Source organism: Rattus norvegicus, chromosome 20 (assembly GCF_021556685.1).
Source record: "Rattus norvegicus strain SHRSP/BbbUtx chromosome 20, alternate assembly SHRSP_T2T, whole genome shotgun sequence".
NCBI classification, from domain to species: Eukaryota; Metazoa; Chordata; class Mammalia; order Rodentia; family Muridae; genus Rattus; species Rattus norvegicus.
In genome coordinates, this window is record NC_141553.1 from 10741185 (window position 1) to 10762629 (window position 21445).

Here is a 21445-nt window from a genome sequence, read left to right on the forward strand (position 1 = left end):
ACGCGGCCATTGCTGGGCGTTCACGCCACTGGCTGAGAGTTCCCACTGGTGACTGGAGGTTAACTGTTGGCTGCATGTTAGTCTGAAGGGCCGGCTCTCATTTTCCACCCAGGTTTCGCGACTGGATCTCATCCAAGGCCTTTCTCATTGAAATGCAGCTCGACCCGTTTCACCCAAAAAATGAGAACGGGTGTTTAGCACAGGCAGGCTGAGACATACATGCACACACACACACACACACACACACACACACACACACGCACGCACATGCACATGAGCATGCACACACATACACACAAACATACACACACACACACACACACACACACACACACACACACACACACACACACACACGAAGGCGCCCGCCCTTCTCCTCCTCAGCACCTCAGCTCAGCTACCCAGTGTGGGCTTTGTTTGCATTCTCCTTCTCCCTCCCTTTGTAGGAAAGTTCACACTTTCACTGTTTCCCATAATGCATGTGTTGAAACCCGATCTTGAAACCAAGTGTGGGGGGAGGTGAGGGAGGTGTCTCTTGACACACTCTCCCACACAGACAGATCAAGGTTACTAGCAAGAGAGGTTCCCTCGAAAGGCAATGACTTTGCTGTCCTGTCTTGCTCTCTGGCAGACACCACAGGCTGACCTAGGTAGACCCTCATCGGGTGTCCTGTCTCTACCTTGGACGTCCCAGCCTCCTGCACAGTAAGACGATACTCCCTGGAGATGACCTACTTTGCACTTTCTGGGGGTCTGTCACAGCAGAATACAGCTCTAAGGGCCACAGTGAGATGTCTACACCCATAGCTCCTGTTTGTCTCTGGGATGACTGTTATCAGCCAGGGAGAGTTGCTTAAACTCTGGGAGTGACATATAGGTCAGCCACCCAAACCCTAGAAACACAGCAGGAAAGAGCTGGTTCCTGGAAGCTATTAACCAAACAAAGGAGCCAGACTTTCTTGGTTGACTCAAACCGAGTGATGAAGCCTGAGGTAAATAAATGCTTTTCTTATTTATCCTGAGAGCTCTTTCTATATTGAGGATATTGGTCCTTTACATCTTTCTCACCTATGTTTTTTTTTTTCTTTTTTGCCTTGGTGGGTTTTTTTTTCTCCTCCTCTGAGGCCAGAGGCTGCCTTTGAGTCCCGGTATGACCATAATGCCCTTGCCCGGCAGCCTCGTTACACAATCAGAGCTTGTCACCAGACCACGCTCTCAAGGTATGAACAATACCACTGAAGGGAAGAAAAATACTCAGCTAGCGCTTCAGCGTGTGGTTGGCATTGAGAAGCTTACCGTCACAGACGTCACAGGCTAGAGCCAAGGAGGCATGGCTGCCCCCCCCCCCCCCCCCCGTGAAGGTCAGGGATGGTGGGGGGAAGTGTTAAAAGCTTCTATGTTTATACAGAAAGGACACTAAGGGCTGCTCCACCCAGTACACAAGTCCTCACTCAATCTTAAAAAGCGATAAGGAATGCAACTTTGATCTGGCTAGCCTTTTGATCGAGCTGTGAATTACAGGCAAATAGGCGGTCTCTGTCGGAGGCTGGCACTGCCCTGCGTGGGAGGAACCAGGTGGAACTAGGAAAAGGATGAAGAGTCTGAGGGGCACGGTGAACCCTCCAGGCATGGGTCTGGTCAGGGTGGATTCTGAAGTGTCTCTGTTGGCACCTGGCTTTTCCCTTTTCCTGAGAGGAGGAGGAAGAGGAGGAGGAAGAGGAGGAGGGAGAGGAGGAGGAGGGGGGGAAGGAGGAGGAGAAGGAGGAGGAGGAGGAGAAGGAAGAGGCTGATGGCAGTGTCACTGAAGGCCCTTGAAGGGCTTGCTCCTCACTGAATAGCTTCAAGTGACTGAGGGAGCGACAGGGAAGTATCCCCAGGGAAAGTAGACCTATACGTGCTGGGACGGTGTCCCCCAAACTTCAGGGAGAGATCACTTAGGATCCAGCTGGCTCTGGCTGCAGGGGCTGACCTATTCACCCACAGTCACTACCCAGGAAGGAACGATGTCAGAATGACTGACAGAAGGCCCTGGAAGGTGGCTTAATACAGGATGTGAATAACAGAGGGAGGGAGAAGTTAGAGGTGGGGGAGGGGCACCAGTGCGGCCAGAAGGAGTGCCTGAGTCTCCTGTGCTGAAGAAAGAATATAAGGAAGGAATGAAGAGAGAGGGAGGGAGAGGAAGGGAAAGAAACCTCACCTGGGCCTCTCTCAAATGTTACAGTGACAGGGGCCTCTTATAGTATGCCCGGTGGGCACAGCTTCACTATGTGCCCATAGGGAGCCAGGAGCAGGTGGAAGAAGGCTTCAAGGAGCTCCCTTCACTAAGGTGAGCAACCTGCCCTCTCAGGGGGTGGGTTCCAGTGTCACCTCTGAGGGACACCGGGACAGTGTGGCTTCTCCTGTGGGTCCCATGCAGAGTCACACACTGCCGGGTGGGCGAGGCAAAAGCACAGACACTCTGAACATGTTCGGGGAGCACACTGGCAGTGGGCAGCCTCAGTGCCTGCCTCAGTGTTCGCCCCCCACCCCCACCTCATTTGCAGTCTCTCAGCTCCCCGAGCTGATGCCCCTTGCTGCTCTCTGCCCAGATAGGGCTGGAATAGAATAGATTCTGGCCTTCCTATGGCCTCCCTATGCCCTGTAGGGGAGGGTCCATGAATGAAACAAGCAGCAGCACCAAAGCCGCCAAACCACAAACACTTTGAAGAGACAGAGAGAGAGAGAGAGAGAGAGAGAGAGAGAGAGAGAGAGAGAGAGAGAGAGAGAGAGAGGCGCAGACTCAGCTGGATGTCATGGGCTAGTGTGAGGGCTGGGAGCTGGGACGTTGGGGAGACAAGTCCGTTGTTACGGTGAGGGAGGTACACTCAGTCGCTATGACTTCCCCAACAAGTGCTTTCACCAGTGCAAGAGGGATTCCCTGTTCCCAGTAGCCTGCCCCCAATGTTCTGTTCCTTGAGGAAGTGAATGCTGGACTAGTGCAGGTGTCACCAAGTCTTCGTGACTGTGACTCCTTTTATGGGGAAACCTTGGATCCTCGGTTTGAGGAAGCCCCCGTCCCATCCCGTGTAAGGCCAGGCCCCACCGGGTGCTTCCTGGGGTTCTCCAAGGATGTCAGTCCTCACCACAGCACGGTTTGCTGCTGGCTTCCGTACCCAGAGGGCAGCCCAGTCAGCTTACGAGGCCACCGTCTAATGGATAGCACAGAGATGAGCCTCGGTGCGTGCTAGTGTGTCTGTATGTCCGTGTGCACGCGTGAATGTGCGTGTGCCCGCTCGTGAGCATGTTCGTACGCACGCGGGACTGTATATGTGTGCTTTGTGCTCCTGGGTCGGCGGCTCTGAATGTGTGTTTGCTGAGTGTGTGTATCTGGACTTGCAAACGCCCAACCCCACGTATAGGCGCTTAGGCGTATAACGTACCAAACTCGTTTGCCTGTGGGTAGGAACGTTTATTTACCCTGGAGCCTGGACAGAGCACCCAACTGCTGGGGTGACCCGTGGAGAGGTCAGGGTGAGTCAGCCTAATTGGGAACGAACAGGAAAGGGTGAGATCATCGTGTTGGATGAGACAAAGCGGCGGGGAGGGCGAGGGTCAGCCCTGTGTACTAAACTCCACAGTAAAATGGGATCCAGGAAAGTGGCAGCAGTGGAGTTCCCCGCCCCCCTGGACACTAGCGGAGGGAGAACTCCAGGCAACTAGGACAAAAGTCCCTTTTAGGCATCAGTCCTCATGCCAAAGCAGGACACTCTAGGTACTGTTTTGGCCAAGGGATGGTGACACCCCCACCCTGATCAGAGAAGCTTTACTTCTGTTTCCAGCCCCCCCTCCTTTGTGGCTCACCTTCTACCCCTCCCTTCCCTTCAGCCCTGGGCACTTTATTCAGCTCGGACAGACCCAGAGCCCTGCAAAGGGGCCCAGGTGTTCCTAGGGAGGTGAAAGAAAATGGCTTTATTTGGTCTGCGGTCGTATGTTCCTGCTTGGTGGCAATCTGCACCTAGCCAGTCTGAGACCCCAAGAGCAAAGGCCACTCCTGTTTGTCTGTAGGCCCATAATACAGAGCAACTGTATCATACCAACTCCTCCCTGGGGCCCCAGAGCACAGACGCTGCGGACCATGGCGGTCAGCCCTTCTCGAAGCTTCTCCCTCCGTCCTTCTATCTGCACATGCCCATGGGGGATCGATTGGATTCCTGGGATGGACTCCAAAAACAACTTCCTTTACCCCATGGCCAGGCTCAGCCTGCCCTTTGGGGACCCCACACTAAACCAAGTTCTGTGTGGATAACACAGGCAAAGCTCACAGCAAGGTGAGGGTGACAGGGTCGCACGGCTCTCCTGATTTCTGGCCCGTTTTGACCCCAAAGGCAGGGCGATGGCAGGGCCATGCTGGGATGAACGATGGCCTCCCCTCTGCCCGGTTGGCTCGTCCAGACAGCAAACGTTTAGCTGGAAGGGATGACCCAGAGACCAGATGGGTGGTGAGCGCAAGGGAGGCAGAAACAGAGATCCAGTCAACCACTTTGTCCGCTCAAGGCCCTTATCAAGGACTTAGCACTATCGCTCTCAAACACGCCTGTCCGTTGCTTTCCCAGGGCTGAGTCCATTGATCCCATTGGAAGCTGGAAATAATGTCAGCCAGAATTAATGGCTGTTTTTAATCCATGCTCAAGAGCTATGGACTATACTAGAATTCAGATTGGTAATGAAGCCAACCCTGGTTGCTGAAAGTAATTCTCTGCCCCTGGGAGAGGCCTTTCGAGGGAGCTCAGTGTTGGGTATCTCCTTACCTCCCGTCCTAGCACCATCTATCTGTAGTTTGACCCAGCCAGACAGAGCATGCTGGGAAAATCCCATCTGCAGCTGTATCTCCTCCAGTGCGACCACTGGGGTTTCCTGGGGGAGCCCTCCTGAGGAAGTCTGACTTGTTCAAGCCTAAATTGAAACAGAATGCAAATGGCTGAGAAGTCAGTCGTGGTTTCCAAGAAGAGTCCTTCCAGTCTGACAGACATTCTTTGATGGAGACTGCAACTCACTTCAGCTGGCGTCCGGTGGCATTCCAGGCTTGAGATGGGGGTTAGTCCTGACTCTGCATCCCGAGGGGACAACCAGATGGCTTGGACACCAGGTGGACGGCTGTCTCACATACAAAGCCACCGATTTTAGCCATGCTGTGCTAAAATCACGCGTGACCATGTCAGTTGAGCATCACTGACAGCCAGGAACTTGCAGGGCACCCTGTGGACAGGACACATTAGGCAGAAATCACCGTGAATTCCACAGGAAGCAAGGGGACAGGTGTAACAGCATGGGCAGGAGGCAGGGTCTGGGCCCTTGCCACCACCTTACTGAGACAGTTACTGAGTTTCCTGGGGCTGCAGAAGAAATGACCACAAAGCCAGGTGTGGTGGGCAGGCCGGGAATACCAGCACACCCACCTACGAAGGAACTCACCTGTGGGACTTCAGAGGCCTTTACAACGAAGATGTAGAGCCCACTCCAGCCCAGCACTCTGAGTCTTTCCGTTGTGGTTTGCCCTGAAGTTACTGTATTTTGATGCTAATTCCACTGCCCCAAGGACAGCTGCCTAGACAAGGACTCAGAACTCAGGTGACTTCACCAGAACCACCTCTCCATTGAATTTGTAAAGTACAGGTGAGGGGCAGGTACAGGATAGAAGGAGGCCTGTCATTGGAGGAGAAGGGAGGATGGGCGGGAAAGAAGTTTGAAGGAAGAGGAAGAGACAGGAGGGAGAGGGGGAGAAGCCGTGGCAGGACAAGATGGCAGGTGATGTTAAGATTCTGCTCTGTGTATTTACAGGTTGTTATTAATGGGCAATTATATCTTACCAATTGGATCTAAGATTATTGTGATGTGTGTTCCTTTATGCAAGGGTTTGAGTGTAGGAAAGTGTGTGGCTGGGCTGTGTTTCCGCCAAGATACCTAGCAGATATCTTGGGGCACTGTGGTGAGGACCTAGCGGGGTAAAAGACAATTACTCCTTTCTATTTTATATATTTTTACAACAACATCTTTCAGCACAGGAGCGAGAGATCTCATTCCAAGGGAAAGAACGCTTCTGAGATTAACAGCGCAAGACGCTTGTGCGAACGTCCCGAGGCGACAGAACAAAAACTTCATGAACTGAGGGCTCCAACCAGGTTCACCGACCCACGGATCCTGAGGCTGGACATCTGAGGTCAAGCTGTCTCAGGGCTGGGTCCTCTGAGGCAGCTCCTCTTCGCCCGCAGATGTGTCCTCAATGGGTCCTCCCTCTGTGTGTCCTGAGGACACAGTCCTGCTGGCTCAGGCCCACCCTAAGGGCTTTGTCTCCCCGCAAGCACCTCTGTGAAGACTCCATCTCCAGATGAGATTGCCTGCTGTGGTCCTGTGTGGTCTCGAACAGATGGACTTGTGTGGACTTACATGTGACCGCCGACAGAAATTTCCCCCTCTTGGGGCTCCGTGACCGGGATGTATTTGGCTAAGGGCAAGAATTCGAATGTCCACTGAATGCTGAGTGTCCTTCTGAGCTCCCAGAATGATGCTTATGGAGAACTATTCCATTCCTCCTAAGCCTCGGCTTTGCTCCCCAGGGACCAATTTGGGATGTGTCGCGTGGGCTTCTGCTTTCCTGGGTCTGATGTAGCCTGAGGTTTCGGTGTAGGTCGACAGTGGCCCAGAAGATAGATATGCCTTCTGGCTGTGGGTCCTAGTGGGCAAAGGGACCCTGGTCAGAAGCTGGCTGGCCACTATGCCAGGGGCACAGCTCTCCCTTCAGCTCACCTGCTCTGATGAACTGGAGGTGTTAGCAGGGCTCTAACAAGGGTTATCTTGGGCTTGTCTGCAGCCAGGACAGAGTCAACTGTGTGTGTCCAACTTCACATCAAATTCAACATTGGCTGCAGCTGGTGATTCGTGCTAGCTTGCAGACATTCCATATCCCTTCCTCCTCTCTGTATCAAATAGTGCTCCTAAAAGAACAAACCCTGTTAAGGCCAGTGAGGGTGACTGCACACATGGGTAAGTGGAGCTCCCAACCACAGAAGAGGCCCTGAGCCATGGCTACAGAGAGCTGGGTTATACCAAACTCTGTTCTGGAAAGCTGTTCTTTGCACAACGGCTTTGGGGGAGAAAAAAAAAATATCAAATTGAGCCAGACAGTCCACAGAGGACCACAGTGCAAGGACCAGACCAGCCGCGTTTTGTCAGGAATAAAAAGCTGAGGTTAGAGTCCAGTCTTTCCATGGGACAGTCTGTCAGCTTGGCCCCCAAAGCAGCTTCCCCAGCCAGAGGCTGGGCACCTCTGGCTTTCCAAACCACTCTCTCTGTGTCCTCTCTTTCTGCAAAGATGTCCTGCACATAGTGGGTGGGGCAAGAGGGGAGGGTGTGTTACATTTCTAGAAGCTTCTTTCTGGGTACAAAGACATGTGTGACCCGGGGGGGATTTTTCTAGCTTCTTTGGCTTCCTCCACTGAAATTTCCCAGGTAGGGTCCATGTCGGCAAGGCCTGCTGGATCAATCTGGCTGTTTCTTTTGCTGTGATGGGATCCCAGCCCTCCCAGTAAAGTTAGGACCAGGATGGTTCCCAGCGTCCTTTCTGATATGGACCCTGTTCCTGCCTTGTGGCGCCTAGGCTGCCTCCAGGCTGCCCAGCTCCTCTGAGCCTCTGGTGCTGCAGCACCCAACGGCAGCTGGTGTTTACTCGAGCCTCCTGCCCAGCCCCAGCTCTCAATCTCCACAGTCTCTAACTAGAACGCCTGCTGTCCTTTCTACTTCACAGCAGGGAGGAAATGGAGGTTCAGGGAGGACCAGGAATTCTTCTCAGCTGAGGTGGTGGGCGTCGTGCAGATCTGCACCCACGCCATTGCACCTCGTCCCAAACTTCCGTTTGGCCATCTGTCTTCCAGAAACCCTCTGACAGCACATCCGGCAGATGCCTTGGGGTGTTCCCCTAGACTTGCGTGGAAGTCAAAACACGCTGGCGTTTCAGAGAGAGGAACTTGAGGGAGATCCTCTGCTCTGCCCCTGGGGAAGCTGTGTACCGGCTGCTGGTGTGTGCCTGGCATCCCCACCACCTCGGGTAATCGAGCCCCACTCCTAATCCAGCCAGGCCTAGCTTCTAGGCCCTGGAGAAACAGAAGTAGGGGGATGGGGGCTGGTAGCAGGGATATCTTTCAGGCGGAGGCCAGGGGGACTAGAGAGACCCCCATCAGCATCCAACATGCTGATCTGGAAATGCCCGGAAGAACCGGGGATCGCCCTCCACCACACTTGGGGGATGGTCTTTAGCGGGGGGGGGGGGGCGCCAAGCTCTCAGTGGGTCAGTCCTGAGACCCACTTCTCCCCATTCAAGATTCTCTGAGGACATTTTGAGAGTGAGAATGGGCCACACAGGCGCAAGGACCACATGACCACCAGGCCAGATGCCAGCACAAGGGATAAAGGATGCTACTCCGAGTGAAAGCGTGCTCCTCCGTGACCGCTGGCCACGCCCATTATGGGCTATGTCAATCACCCAGACTCTTGTCTCCCCTCCAATCATTGTCGTCTCCCAGTCCTGGAGAGAAACTACATTTTATAACTTCTTTCTTTAAAACCCTGCCCTGGGCCCTGCTGCCTCTGGAGAAACAGTCAGACTCAGGTTAAGTCAATTCCCGGAGGCATTTAAATGTTTCCCCACAGGGTGTATTTCAAACTACCCAACCACAGTTCACAGCCTCCACGTCGCCCAGGATATCATCCCTTGCACTTGTCACAACCCTGGACAGTTTTCACTTCCACATCAGCCTGTCCTCAGCTGCTTGCTTGACTGACCTCACCAGTTCCCTCACAGAAAAACCACACGAGACCCCTCCCTCCTTTCCCTCACTTCCCCCTGTTTCCTGCCCACCTCCTGGCTATCCAATGTGGCTTCCCTTGGGGCTGGCTACTCTCAGAGTCTAACAAGCTATTTCATTGGAAACAACCACGACCCTGGTGTATTGGCTTCACCATCTTCTCCTCAGGATTAGACTATGCTTTGTCTGACCTGTGACACACACGTTGAATTCTCAGTACATGAGGGACTGAGGCAGAAGGATTGTGAGTTTTAGGGCTAGCCTGAGCTATGGAACAAGACCTCCATCTCAAAAATACAATGCAATGAGATACAATATAATAAAAAAAATCAAGGCCAATAGAATAGGGTCTAGAAACTTCTGCCCAAAGAGCAACCCAGTGGCCATATATATTCAGGAGCAAAATCTTAGGGATCCCTGGCCCAGGCAGACATGGGGACTCCTGTGGCTAGGGCAAGAATTGCCCCAAAGGGACTCCACTGACCACATCCCCAACCTTCTCAACGTATTCCTCTGACCACAGCCCCTGCTGAGCAGCTATGCAAACCCCATAGCTCTCTAGAGGTCTACTGCATGCCCGTGGAGGGGCTGCATTTGTGGTGCAGGGCTTTCCTAAATAAAATCTGAGCTGCTCACATTCCTCAGTTGCTATCTAAGCCGCCTTTGAGGTCACAAAGGGCAAAGGGCCCAGAGCTGGCTGCAGACTTGGTGAGATAGGCTCATGGTCTAAGCTGAACCATCTGAGGAATAGCAGGATCTTGGCCGTGCTTCCAATCGTCACAAGGCTCCACTTCCACATTCTAGTGGGCAGCACTCCCACGGGTCCAGCTCTCTAATCTGTCCCACATTCTCTGCTCAGCTGTCCCTTGAATGGAGCCTGGCTGGTCAGCAGTAGCCTACTCACCTGTCATCCTGCCCATCCCTACCCTCCAGCCCACACTGACTCCGAAACATTAACCATCACAGCCGGTCCTCTCTCTGAGCTGGCTTTGCAGCCCACACCTATCATCCCGCACCTTCCATGGCTCATCATCTAAGCTGTTCTTATCCATGGCCAACCTCCTGGGCCTGACCTTGGCCAGAGGCCAACACTGGAGACTTGACCATTTCCACCGGTGTTCTACCTCTTAAAGGAGAGCCCTGTCCTCTCTCCCTGTACTGTGTGCTTGGATCTCAGGGGTCACTTTCCAGATTTGGGGGACAAAGAGTAGTAGGTGGCAGGAGGCTTGAGACTCCTGAGAGGCCACTCCTGGGTCACTGATGGCTCCAGAAGCCTGAGCTCTGCAGGACCCAGATGGAAAGCTCTTTCCACAGAAGGACTGTGCTGCACATCAAGGCTGGGTGAGCACACAGCCCTAGCGTGATCTGTTCTTTTTGAGGGACTTTGGGTTGACTTAGGGTCCAGCGCCTGTGGGTGGGACTGCTTTGTGGATGTCACCTGGCTGCTGTTGGTGGTGTATTTGGCTGTCAAGTGCTGGGGCTGAGGAACCATGTCTAGGATAGTATCAGCTGCCCCTACCCAGCTCTGCCCCACGCCACCAGTGTGTGAGCCCCCACCCTGCTCCACCCCATGCCACCAGTGTGTGAGCCCTGACCCTGCTCCACCCCATACCACCAGTGTGTGAGCCCCCACCCTGCTCCACCCCATGCCACCAGTGTGTCAGATCCTTATGCCACCACTCGGCACCATGCATTTCCTTGACTTTAACATTGTGAGTCAGGGACTGCCCTCCATTGGCACATGAGGAGTTTGCCAAGGAATTTTTTTCTAGAACTTTCCATGGCTGTTGGACAGCTAGCCTGAGGAGTAGAGTTACTACAGTACGGCAGCAAGGAAGAATAAGGCCTCCAGTGGAGGCTGCTCTCCTCCCTACCACCCTCAGGGGGTTGGGCTCTCATAGTAACTCCATTCTCCATTCCAGGGACAGCTCCATTCAGGAGACATGTGTGGGCTGCTGGGGCCTGGCCCTGCACCTAGGGGGTGTGGGTGACCAGCACAGGAGAATATAACTGTCGAGGTCAGCTTCACACTTGTGTAGAGAGGCTTCAGATGTCCGAGTCGCGGGGGAAAGCAGTGTTCAGGAAACGCTGTATGGCTAAGTGTCCGTGGGAGCAAGGTGCCACCATCTTGGAGACTCCAAGCAGCAGGACTGTTTTCTCTGTAGTCCTGGGAGCTAAGGAGCGAGACTAATCTTGCTCTAAAAGCTCAGGGAGGGTCCCTCCTGTCAGCTGCTTCCTGCTTCATGTGAGATTGTCACCAGTCCTAATCCCAGCCCTAATGTCCTTCTCTTCTTAAGGACGTGATCATTGGGTTAGGGCCACCCCACTCGGGTGTGACCTCCTCGGAAGTAACCCTTCCAAAAAGGCCTTATTTCCCAATGCGTTAAACATCGGGGGCTCTGAGCTGAATTTTTAGAGAACGTTACTTAACATAGCTTACGGGTTGGTTGGCTGGTTTGTTTATTAAGGCTCGATCTCCTTATACAGCCCATAAGGATGTCAACCTCAGAATACTCCTGTCTTCCCCTCCCAGCTCTGCTGTTTTGTGGGGACCTGGGACCTCAGTGACACACGCCAAGGTGCACGGCACCCATCCTCAAGGCCAAGACAGGCCTTACAGCTAGAACAGGGTCACTGGGTGGCAGAGCCATGTATGTCTAGGAGCTCAGCACGGGGGGCGGGGGGGGGGGGGACGGGGACGGGGACAGGGACAAGCCACTGCCACTGTTCTACAGCGAGACCAGCTGGGATGGAATGAGGTGAAGAGCTGGCGGTGGGAATACAGCCTCCGGTCTCTGTCTTCATTCACGCTCATCCTGCCAGTCGTCCTTTCAGACTGGAGGCGGGTCTTCCCTCTCATCAGCAGAGAGGCCCGAGACCTCCTTAGCACCATTCGTACTGGCCTCACAGAGACTGGGAGCAGAGTGTCCACAGCGCAACAACCCCCGTGTCCAGGTCCCACCCCTGGCGCTCACTCTACGACACAGGTCTGCTGTTGTCGGGATAACCAAGAGACCTAGAAATGACCCCAAGAACTCACCAACGGTGCCAATGCTATTCTAAGGAAGAAGGGGAGGCAGACCCTTAGTGGGCATCTGTCACTCTCTCCCGTGTCGCGGCACATGCGCGACAGTGTCCTCTCTGTCTCGGAGTAGAAGCTGTACTGTGGGTAATCGCAGGGCAGCGAGAAAGAGCCGCGTGGGCGATGCCTCGTCATCTGAGTGACTCGATACTGGGTGAGAAGCGCTAGTCACAGTGGGCTTCATGCCACGAGCTGTGATCTGTCGACGGCTGTGAGTGAGGCAGAGCTTTTGAGGTCCCGATGGGGGGCATGCGTGATGAAGGAAGAAGGTGTTTATCTTGTCTTTACCTAACCGCGAGCGTCTTCTGAGGTGGCTCCATGGACCGATTCCGAGGTCCGGAACTTCCCCACAGCTGCAGGGCCCCTTGGGAATGCTAGTCACCGGAAAGTCTTTGTCAGAACAGTCCCCCGGGGCTGCCGGACTTTCAGGCTCGCTCAGATGAGCACCTGTTTGGTGCTGGTGCACAGCTTCTGTCTCCGGGCTCTGTGGGCACGCAGCTGGCAACTTGCTGAATGCAGCTGCCTTCCTCTGAGGTCAGAGACGATCCCTCCTGCTTCCAGCGGGACTGGCTGGTGCCAGACATTTGGAACCAGATGCTCTCCGACTGCTGGGGTCTGGGATCAGGAGTCTGCTGTGGGCATCTCCCTCGGCCTTAGACTCACAGTCACACATACTCACGGAGAGGAGTCGGACACCCATTGGGTGTCAGAGGTCAGAGGAAAGGACACCCTAGGAGACCCTGAGGGGTCAAGGGGAACTCGGGTGTACCGGGAGTTGTGACAGTGTTGACTCAATGACCCTCGAGGAGGGTTGGGGCACTGTGCAGGTGAACGCAAAGTGCAGAGTGGACCCCTAACTTCTGTCTCTTATGGTGTTTGCTAGACCCCATTGTAAGAGCTGTTTTTTTTTTTTTTTTTTTTTTTGGTCACCTTTGCAAAAACCCAAAGCTCCCCCCAAGGAAGCCTCAGAGGTGAGCTTGGCAAAGCCTTCAGAAAGCTTCCTTCAAGAGATTCCTGGAGGCAGAACCACGCAGGCACCTCCACCTCCCAAGGTGACGCTGGCAATGCTCATCGAGGTTGTCTGCATTGTGTGGCCTGGCCGGAGGCCTCATGGTGCTAGGCATCGTGGGCAGTGGGACAGAGTCCGGGTGCTGATGAGGAGCTGGGCTGGGGAGGGAGTAGAGGACCCCGAAGGGCACTCTGAGACCCCTGTGGATATTTCTGCTTGGGACGGGGGCTGGGGGGAAAGCCCCCATTGCAAGGTGCCAATGAGAGCTGAGGGTCTCCAAGAGGGCTGGAGGGCAGGGCACTGCTGAGTGATTGACGTTTGAGCAGCAGGGTTCATGAGAAGCTGCTGGGGTCAGGGGTGAAGTGTCCACCCTTGGACCCTCTGACCTAGTGAGCATACCAGTGCCCAGCTGTACCCAAGTTCACAGAGACGTGCAGGAGACACGGTGAACAGCACCGGCTCACCGCAAACCCCGCCGGGAGCGAGCTGCTGGACTCTTTCTATGCATTAGCTACTGAGACAGCACCACTAGCCCAGGCCTGGGAACACTGATAACCTCACGGTCAAGGCTCCAAGCTTATCTTTTGCATGTGTTTTGGGGGTCTGGATGCTTTCTCTTTGGGGACCCTGGGTTGTGGGCACCATAAATGGTCAAACATGGCCTGATCACACAGCCTCAGTATGAGCTGTACTGCATCGCCCACCACATTCCACCGTCCCTGTCCCCGGAGACCCAGTAGGTGGACAGCCTCCCTTCTCCCTGGCTTGGGGTGTACTCTGGAGTTGCTCCCTCCTAGGAGTCTGCCCTGCTTCAGGCTGTGGCCGTGTTTGCCTTTTTAAACCACCCTTGGGTCAAGTAAATAAAGCCCCTTCCACTTAAAAATCAGAGCATTGTTCCTGGCAAGGTCTTCTCTCAGACGAAGGAACTGCCTGACTGGAAAAGGCAGTGAGCAGTTTAACTCAAGGGTTACAAACACAGGAGCTGCTCCTTTCCTGTCCCCTCTGACTCGGGACAGTCCTGTCCTCGAAGGTAGCCCTGGTGTGGCTGTCACATCTCTCTCAGAGGGCTCTGTTTTGAGGGACAGACTATAAAGCCCCAGCCTTGAGCAAGAGGGCAGGCAGGCAGCACTCTCTGAACTGGGGGGAGCCCTGCCTCCAAGCTCCTTCTGGGGACCACCCTAGCCCCGCCTCAGGTATCTACACGCAGCAGGGAGGTCCCATGTTTAGCCAGACTGCAAAGGATACCTTGTGCTTAAGGCCTAAATGCAGGTGGGAGCCTGGGGACCCAGTGTTCATGAAAACCCTTACCTGACACATCTGAGAACCTGAGGTAGAAAAGGCTCTGGCCTTGGGCCAGTCATGGAGGAGTGGAGACCATCTACACTGCTCCCCCTACGCCCCATCACTGTGCCCTCCTCCAGCCTCCAGCCCCAACCCCTCCCCCACCTGTCTCCTTCCTCCAACCCTGGCTCTGTCTCACACCCCACACGCTGGGCTGACCTTCAGAGTGAAGACAACTGTTTAAATATTAAACTATCCTCGGAATGCCTGGGCTTTCATTAAGACCCTGGATCAAAAGAAGGGGGTGGGGGTGAGGGAAGCTGAAGATTTCTGAAGTTTTGAAACACTGAATTATTGATGTTTGTGTTCCTAGGGGCTGAGCGGATGCCTCCCCCTCCCTGGCCTCCAGGGTTTTCCTCAAGGCATGTCTGTGTGGCGGGGAAGTCCACTGGTCTGCCTGTGAAATGGCCGTCAAACTCTCAGACCTTTGGGGTCCCGGTGTACACCAACAGATTGAGAGGAAGCCCCAAGATCCCCAGGACCACCGTGGGGATGCTGAGCAAGTGATGGCCAAGACAGGGGCTGGAGACAGGAGCAGACCCCAGCCCTTCCCCAAGTCCACGTCAGCATCAGCACTCTACCTTCAGGTATCAGGTGGATGCTTTGCCACCAGAAGGCCGTGGGTCAGCCTTGAACGCCACAGAAATCTTGTCAGACATTTAGTGATTCTACTGTGAGGATCAGTACCCTCACCCAACATGAATATGGCCTCTGTACCCCAGTGTGCGAGAAACAACAGCCAAGCCAGATAACCACACCCTGGCAAGGAGGGTGAGGAGGAGAGTGAGGTGTGTGAGGAAGGTGAGGAGGAGAGTGAGGAGGAGGGTGAGGAGGAGGGTGAGGAGTGTGAGGAGGAGTGTGAGGAGGAGTGTGAGGAGGAGTGTGAGGAGGAGGGTGAGGAGGAGGGTGAGGAGTGTGAGGAGGAGTGTGAGGAGGAAGGTGAGGAGTGTGAGGAGGAGGGTGAGGAGGAGGGTGAGGAGTGTGAGGAGGAGTGTGAAGAGGAGGGTGAAGAGGAGGGTGAGGAGTGTGAGGAGGAGTATGAGGAGGAGGGTAGGAGTGTGAGGAGGAGGGTGAGGAGTGTGAGGAGGAGGGTGAGGAGTGTGAGGAGGAGGGTGAGGAGTGTGAGGAGGAGGGTGAGGAGGAGGGTGAGGAGTGTGAGGAGGAGTGTGAGGAGGAGGGTGAGGAGTGTGAGGAGGAGTATGAGGAGGAGGGTAGGAGTGTGAGGAGGAGGGTGAGGAGTGTGAGGAGGAGGGTGAGGAGTGTGAGGAGGAGGGTGAGGAGGAGGGTGAGGAGTGTGAGGAGGAGCGTGAGGAGGAGGGTGAGGAGGAGGGTGAGGAAGGTGAGGAGGAGTGTGAGGAGGGTGAGGAAGAGGTGAGGAGGGTGAAGAGGGCAAGGAGGTCGAGGAGGGTGAGGAGGAGGGCAAGGAGGACTCACTCCATCTGCTGAAGGTTTAGTGAAGGCCGAAAACTGAGAACTATGTCCCCTACTACCACTGGCACCTGCACTCCATGGAACTCTTCTGGAAAATGGGAGTTCACTTTTCAACCACAGGGCACCAAGGTGGTGGAGCTTGCCCTCCCAGCACCTGGGAAATCTCCATCCCACCACAAACGAATGGAGTGTGTGTGTGTGTGTGTGTGTGTGTGTGTGTGTGTGTGTGTCTGCCCACGAGATAGATAGACAGACAGACAGACAGATAGACAGACAGATAGAGAGCACATGCACACCTAAGACACATCCTTACTCATCTTTGAAACACTCCCACCACACATGTGCATTGTACACACTCATGAGCTCACTCACACAACACAGCTTGGAGGAGCTGAGACCCTGGAGGAGCTGAGACCCTGGAGTAGCTGAGACCCTGGAGGAGCTGAGACCCTGGAGTAGCTAAGACCCTGGAGGAGCTGAGACCCTGGAGGAGCTGAGACCCTGGAGTAGCTGAGACCCTGGAGGAGCTGAGACCCTGGAGTAGCTAAGACCCTGGAGAAGCTGAGACCCTGGAGATGCTGAGGCCTTGCTCCCTTTCCTTGCTATCTAAACAGCCTGCTGAGACACCTCCTTTGACTCCCCGCAGTCACAGGAGTCACAGTGGCCCAGCCTTGGGCTCTCAGAGTCAAGGACACCAAAGAGGAAACAAGACTGGCTGTACTCACTTGTGCACTAGAGAATAAAACTGCAGAGAAGCAGAGACACTGACACGCCCTGAATGTCTTTAGGATTCCACACACTGTCATTTGAAAAGAACCAGGCAGGCTGTACGCTGTGAGATCGTAACCACAGGCCATCTGGAAAAGGCAGAGGGGCCGACAGTAAACTGTCAGTGGTTGTCTGGGACGCAGGGCAGGGGTGGGCGGTGGGGAGACAGGAGTGGAGGAAGGAAGAGTGCTTAGAGCTGGGAAGAGCGGGGACACTGCAGACACTGTCACTTGGGACACTTGCAGTTCTACCTTTCCCTAAATGCCTAGAATACCCAACTCATTAGTGTGCCAGTGTCCCTTCCCAGTACAACAGTCACAGGGGGTCCCCATGGGGAGGGGACTGGAGGGGCCATGTGAGTCTTTCTGTATACTTGTCCATTTTTTATTTTTGTAAAACTAAAACTGCTCTAAGAAAATAGTCTTTCAATCTCCAATAAAACAAAAAGAAAATAGGAGGAGAGGGAGGAGAGGGAGAAGGGAAGGGAGGAGGAGAGGGAAGAGGGAGGGGGTAGAGGGAGAAGGAGAGGAGGGAGGAGGGAGAAAGAGAAGACTCATCAGACCAAGGACCCTGACTTTTCCTTTTCTTTAAACAACTCTGTGGGGTGTGGGCAGCTTTCAGAGTCCTGTCCTGCATGCCCTGCAGATGTGGGAAGCTTCCTTTCACCAGAGTCTGGGTGAACGGCCGTGATCTGGGCTCTCAGGACGACCCTGAAACCTGATCATCTCTTGGCCTCATCTGGAGGCACCCCTGGGGCCTCCTCGCCTCCCTGACTCCAGGCTGTGCCTGGGGCAGCCGGCCAGCTGGGGCCTGTCTCCAGCTGCCGTGACAGATCACCACTTAGCCTGGAGGTGCCAGGACATGATTCACTGGAGCGCTGATGACTAAGGCTCCCTAGCCAGCCCTCCTTCCCATCATGCTGTGGTCCTGGCATTCTTAGTGGATGCCACCACAGGGGATTGCCAGCTGGCTAAGACCAGGAGATCTATGGTTGAGGTGTGGCATCCACTCCATCTGCCCACCAGAGCTCCTGCCCAGCGGCCAGCCCTAGGTGGTGAAGCTGTGTCCTGACTGGTGGTGGTGGTGACACCGTGTCCGGCGAGCATGTCAGGAGTCTCAGCCTGAGGTGCCCACAGCGTGAGTGATCACTGATGATCTGTTCCCCTTGATAATGGCGGTAATGTCCTCCATTTCACGCTCAAGCCTCGCCTCTCTTAGTAACTCATTTTTCTAGACAGACAGACAGAAACACACGCACACATCCCTAAATCCATTTCTCCCATAATGCATTTCACCGGCTTCTCTCAGGCAGCCTTGAAGAAAATGGGCTTTATGGGAAGCAATCAAGCAGCCAGCCCCCGACCCCCACCCCCGTGTGCCAAGTTAGTGGGGAGCTGGTGCCTCTCTAGGTATCAAGAGGAGGGAACTCAGGAGCATCTCAGGACACTGGCCACACTTCGTCCTGGACCACTGGTGGGAAGGATGCCACAGTCACGCCCCTCCCCAGTAAGGTTTACCGGTCCTCTTGGACTCAGTGAAATGAACCTGCTTGTTGTCCCTTGTAGACAGGCCTGACCAGCAGCATGAAAGCCCTCCCAAGGCCCTGTTGCTGGTGTACGGTCAGCTGAGAACCCACGGAGGCCTGCCCTCAGGCCATGCTTTGAAGTCCTCCTAACTAGCCATTTGAAAATTTCCTAGTGACAGGGGACAGAGGAGGCTGCCTGTAACCCTAGAAGCTACCCCACCCAGCCCCGTAAGTCTAGCCTCTGTGACTTCCTCTGTTGCTCTCATTCTGGGGCCCTGCACTCCAGCACAGGGGCACCTCTTGGAGTAGGCAGAGCTGAACTCTTACATCGGCCATTACAAACAAACAAACAAACAAACAAACAAACAGACAAAACCTAAGTTTCAGTAAGACTTGGCACTCAATATGCCAGAGTTGGTTGAGATCCATGGGAGGCCTACCCTTTTCTACAGAGAGAGGGAGGAGGAGAAGATTGTGGGGGAAGCAGAGGGGAGGTTGAAGGAAGGACTGGAAGGAGGTGGGGCTGCAGACAGCATGTAAAAAACAAAAAAGAAGGGAAGAAAGAAGATATATATAACGAGAGATGGCTCAGTGGTTAGAGCATTTGCTGCTCAGCCAGGAAGACAAGAGTTCAAATTTCAGCATCCACTTTGCTCACAAACACCTACAACTCCAGCGCCAAGGGATGCCTTCTTCTGGCAGTCTCTCTCTCTCTCTCTCTCTCTCTCTCTCTCTCTCTCTCTCTGTCTCTCTGTCTCTCTGTCTCTCTCTCTCGTACATACGTGCACACAGACATATACGCAGAGAGACACATGCACACACATAAATCTTTAAAACAAGTAAACAATCAGCCAAGAGTGGTGGTGTACACCTTCGATCCAAGCCCTTGGGAGGCAGAGATAGGGGGATCTTTGTGAGTTCAAGGCCAGCCTGGTCTACAGAGTGAGTTCCAGGACAGCCTGGGCTACACAAAGAAACCCTGCCTCAGAAAACTAAATCGACCAAGTCAACAAAGCAAATAAGCAACTAGTAAAATAGGAACCAGGTGATTGTCCCCGAGGGCTACTATACTGGCCTGCAGGAGAAGAGTGACAACTTCCACAGCGGTGACCCTGGACCCTCTCAGAGCCATCCATTTAAATCCACCAGAGATGATTTGCTCCTAATGGGAAGACACACCACCTGTGAGGGCATCTCGTCATCATCGCTACCACCATGACATCACCACCACCCACCATTGTTATTACTATAATCACCAGCAGCAGCAGCAGCAGCAGCAGCATCACCATCATTACATCATCATTGCATCACCATCACTACATCATCATCTCATCACCATCATTATATCATCATCACTATATCACCATCATTACATCACCATCATTACATCATCATCACTATATCACCGTCATTACACCACCACCACCACCATCATCATCACCATCACTGTTCACATCATTAATATCATGGCCACATTGGAATATAATTAAACTTCTGGATTAATCCAACTTGGCGACAGAGGAACACCACAGGACAACAGGACAGGAGTGCAGGCAGCGTCCTCAGTGCCGGAGACTCTAAAGGACAATGACCAGGTTTCTTCCACGGTGCCTGATGGGCAAAGGAAGAAGAAATGCGAGGCAGGGTTGGGAGGCCTGAGGGAAGGGTGAGTGGGGCTTGCCGAGTCATATCCGTGGACTTTGTACGCAAACAGAGCAACCTGAAGAAGGCAGCAGACGAACTGGGGACTTCAACAGTCACTGGCTGATCATATCAGAGAAGTCGTTCTAAGGGCGCTGTGGATGTGAACTCTAAATGAGCCCTTATTCTGTAGAGCGTTTTCCTGATGGCACGGGGTCAGAGGTTGCTCTTAAAGAACTCAGGAAGAATTTGGGGGCTGGGGGAAGGCACTATGGACCCCCTGAGGCGGACTGTGACATTGCTCTCTCTGTTCTCCGGGTCAGGGGACAGGTAGATACCCCTTAGCAGCCGTGGCAGGTGGCCATCTTGGAGTAATTGGGAGATGTCAGCATGAGCCTGTTATAAGATGCTACATGTTCTCTGAACTCTACACATGGTGTGCCCGTGTGTGTTTTCTAGAAGTGGTCCTTCCTTTATTACTCTGGGTCCCTTTTACTATCAAAAGCCATGGAGTCACAAAAAGACATGCAGCAAATTATGTGCCCAAAGTCCTAGATTCTTTGCATCACAAGAAGAGAGAGAGAAAGAGAGAGAGAGAGAGAGAGAGGGAGAGGGAGGGAGATTGAGATTTGACTCATGTCAGTAGGTAAAACATGCCAGGCACAAATGGCACCAACCATATGATCCTCACTACGTGACGTCCTGGAAACTGTTTGAGAGTGAGAAGTCAGCCTGTGGTGGCGATTGCTGTCATCTTGACAGAATCTAGAGCCATCAGGGAGACAGGCTCTGGGCATGCTCATTGGCGGCCATCTTGACTGTTATCTGAGGTGAGCTGGATAGGGAAAGGAATCTGGGTAGTCCCAGGGTTCATCTCTCTGTGTTTCCTCATGGTGGATGTCACATGACCACTTCAAGTTCCTGCTGCCCCAATCTTCCTGACATGATTGAAGTCCCCTCGAACTATGGGCCAAAACAAGTCCTTTCTTGTTGCTGTAAAATTATTAAAAGAAAGAAAGAAAGGAAGGAAGGAAGGAAGGAAGGAAGGAAGGAAGGGAGAAGGAAAGAAGGAAAGAAAGAAAGAAAGAAAGAAAGAAAGAAAGAAAGGAAGAAAGAAAGAACGAAAGATTGAAAGAAAATGCTGTGTTTAGCCTGCACTAGATCTGGAACCGTAGTGCCCCAAGATATCTGATAGATATCTTAGTCTCAGTCAGCAAAGCCTCTCACCTGCTCTGCTCCATCCCATATCACACTGCCGATGGCTTCTCTCTGAGCCTGGTAGCACTCTCTCTACCCATCTAGTTCCCAAGGCAGGTTGCCACCATGCCAGACATACACATCCCAATTCTGTGGCAGCCCAGTGTGTCCAGCCGCCACACGCTCTCTTAAACTTAAGTCACCACATGAAAGAACACACAACACAATAACCTCTGATCCAATTGATAAGATATAATTGCCCACCTAGACACACAAAGCCCTGTACACATCCATCCCTTAAGAACATTCATAACAAACTGTAAAGGTATAGAGTGGAATCTTAACATCAGCCTCCATGTTCTCTCAGCGGCTTCTCCTGCCTTCCCATTCCAGTCTCCTCCTCTTCCCTCAAACTTTTCTCCCGCCCACCCTTCCTTCTCATCTAATGACAGACCTCGTTCTATCTTGTACCCACCCTCACCTGTATGACATCCTACATTTCACCCTTTTGTCTAATTAAAAAAACTTTCTCTCAAATATAAGCTGAGCACAACTATTATCCTTTTGTAATTATAAGCATAAAATATACCTAACACCCAGTCCAACACTTTATC

General features: G+C 53.4%; 3 long non-coding RNA genes across 3 annotated transcripts; 2 read left to right on the plus strand and 1 right to left on the minus strand.

The window, feature by feature from the left end:
* Positions 1-1091: 1091 nt before the first annotated feature.
* On the minus strand, positions 1092-5615 carry LOC147998565 (uncharacterized). The gene is made up of 3 exons (XR_015645658.1): positions 5452-5615; positions 5034-5235; positions 1092-4932 (listed from the first exon to the last, which is right to left on the minus strand). It is a non-coding gene; the product is annotated as an uncharacterized LOC147998565 (long non-coding RNA).
* Positions 1518-7230, plus strand: LOC120098851 (uncharacterized). Its single transcript, XR_015645652.1, has 3 exons — positions 1518-1643; positions 2222-2326; positions 6037-7230. It is a non-coding gene; the product is annotated as an uncharacterized LOC120098851 (long non-coding RNA).
* Positions 7231-7967: 737 nt separating this feature from the next.
* LOC134483883 (uncharacterized) lies at positions 7968-16457 on the plus strand. Its single transcript, XR_015645657.1, has 3 exons — positions 7968-8080; positions 14583-14856; positions 16082-16457. It is a non-coding gene; the product is annotated as an uncharacterized LOC134483883 (long non-coding RNA).
* Positions 16458-21445: the final 4988 nt, after the last annotated feature.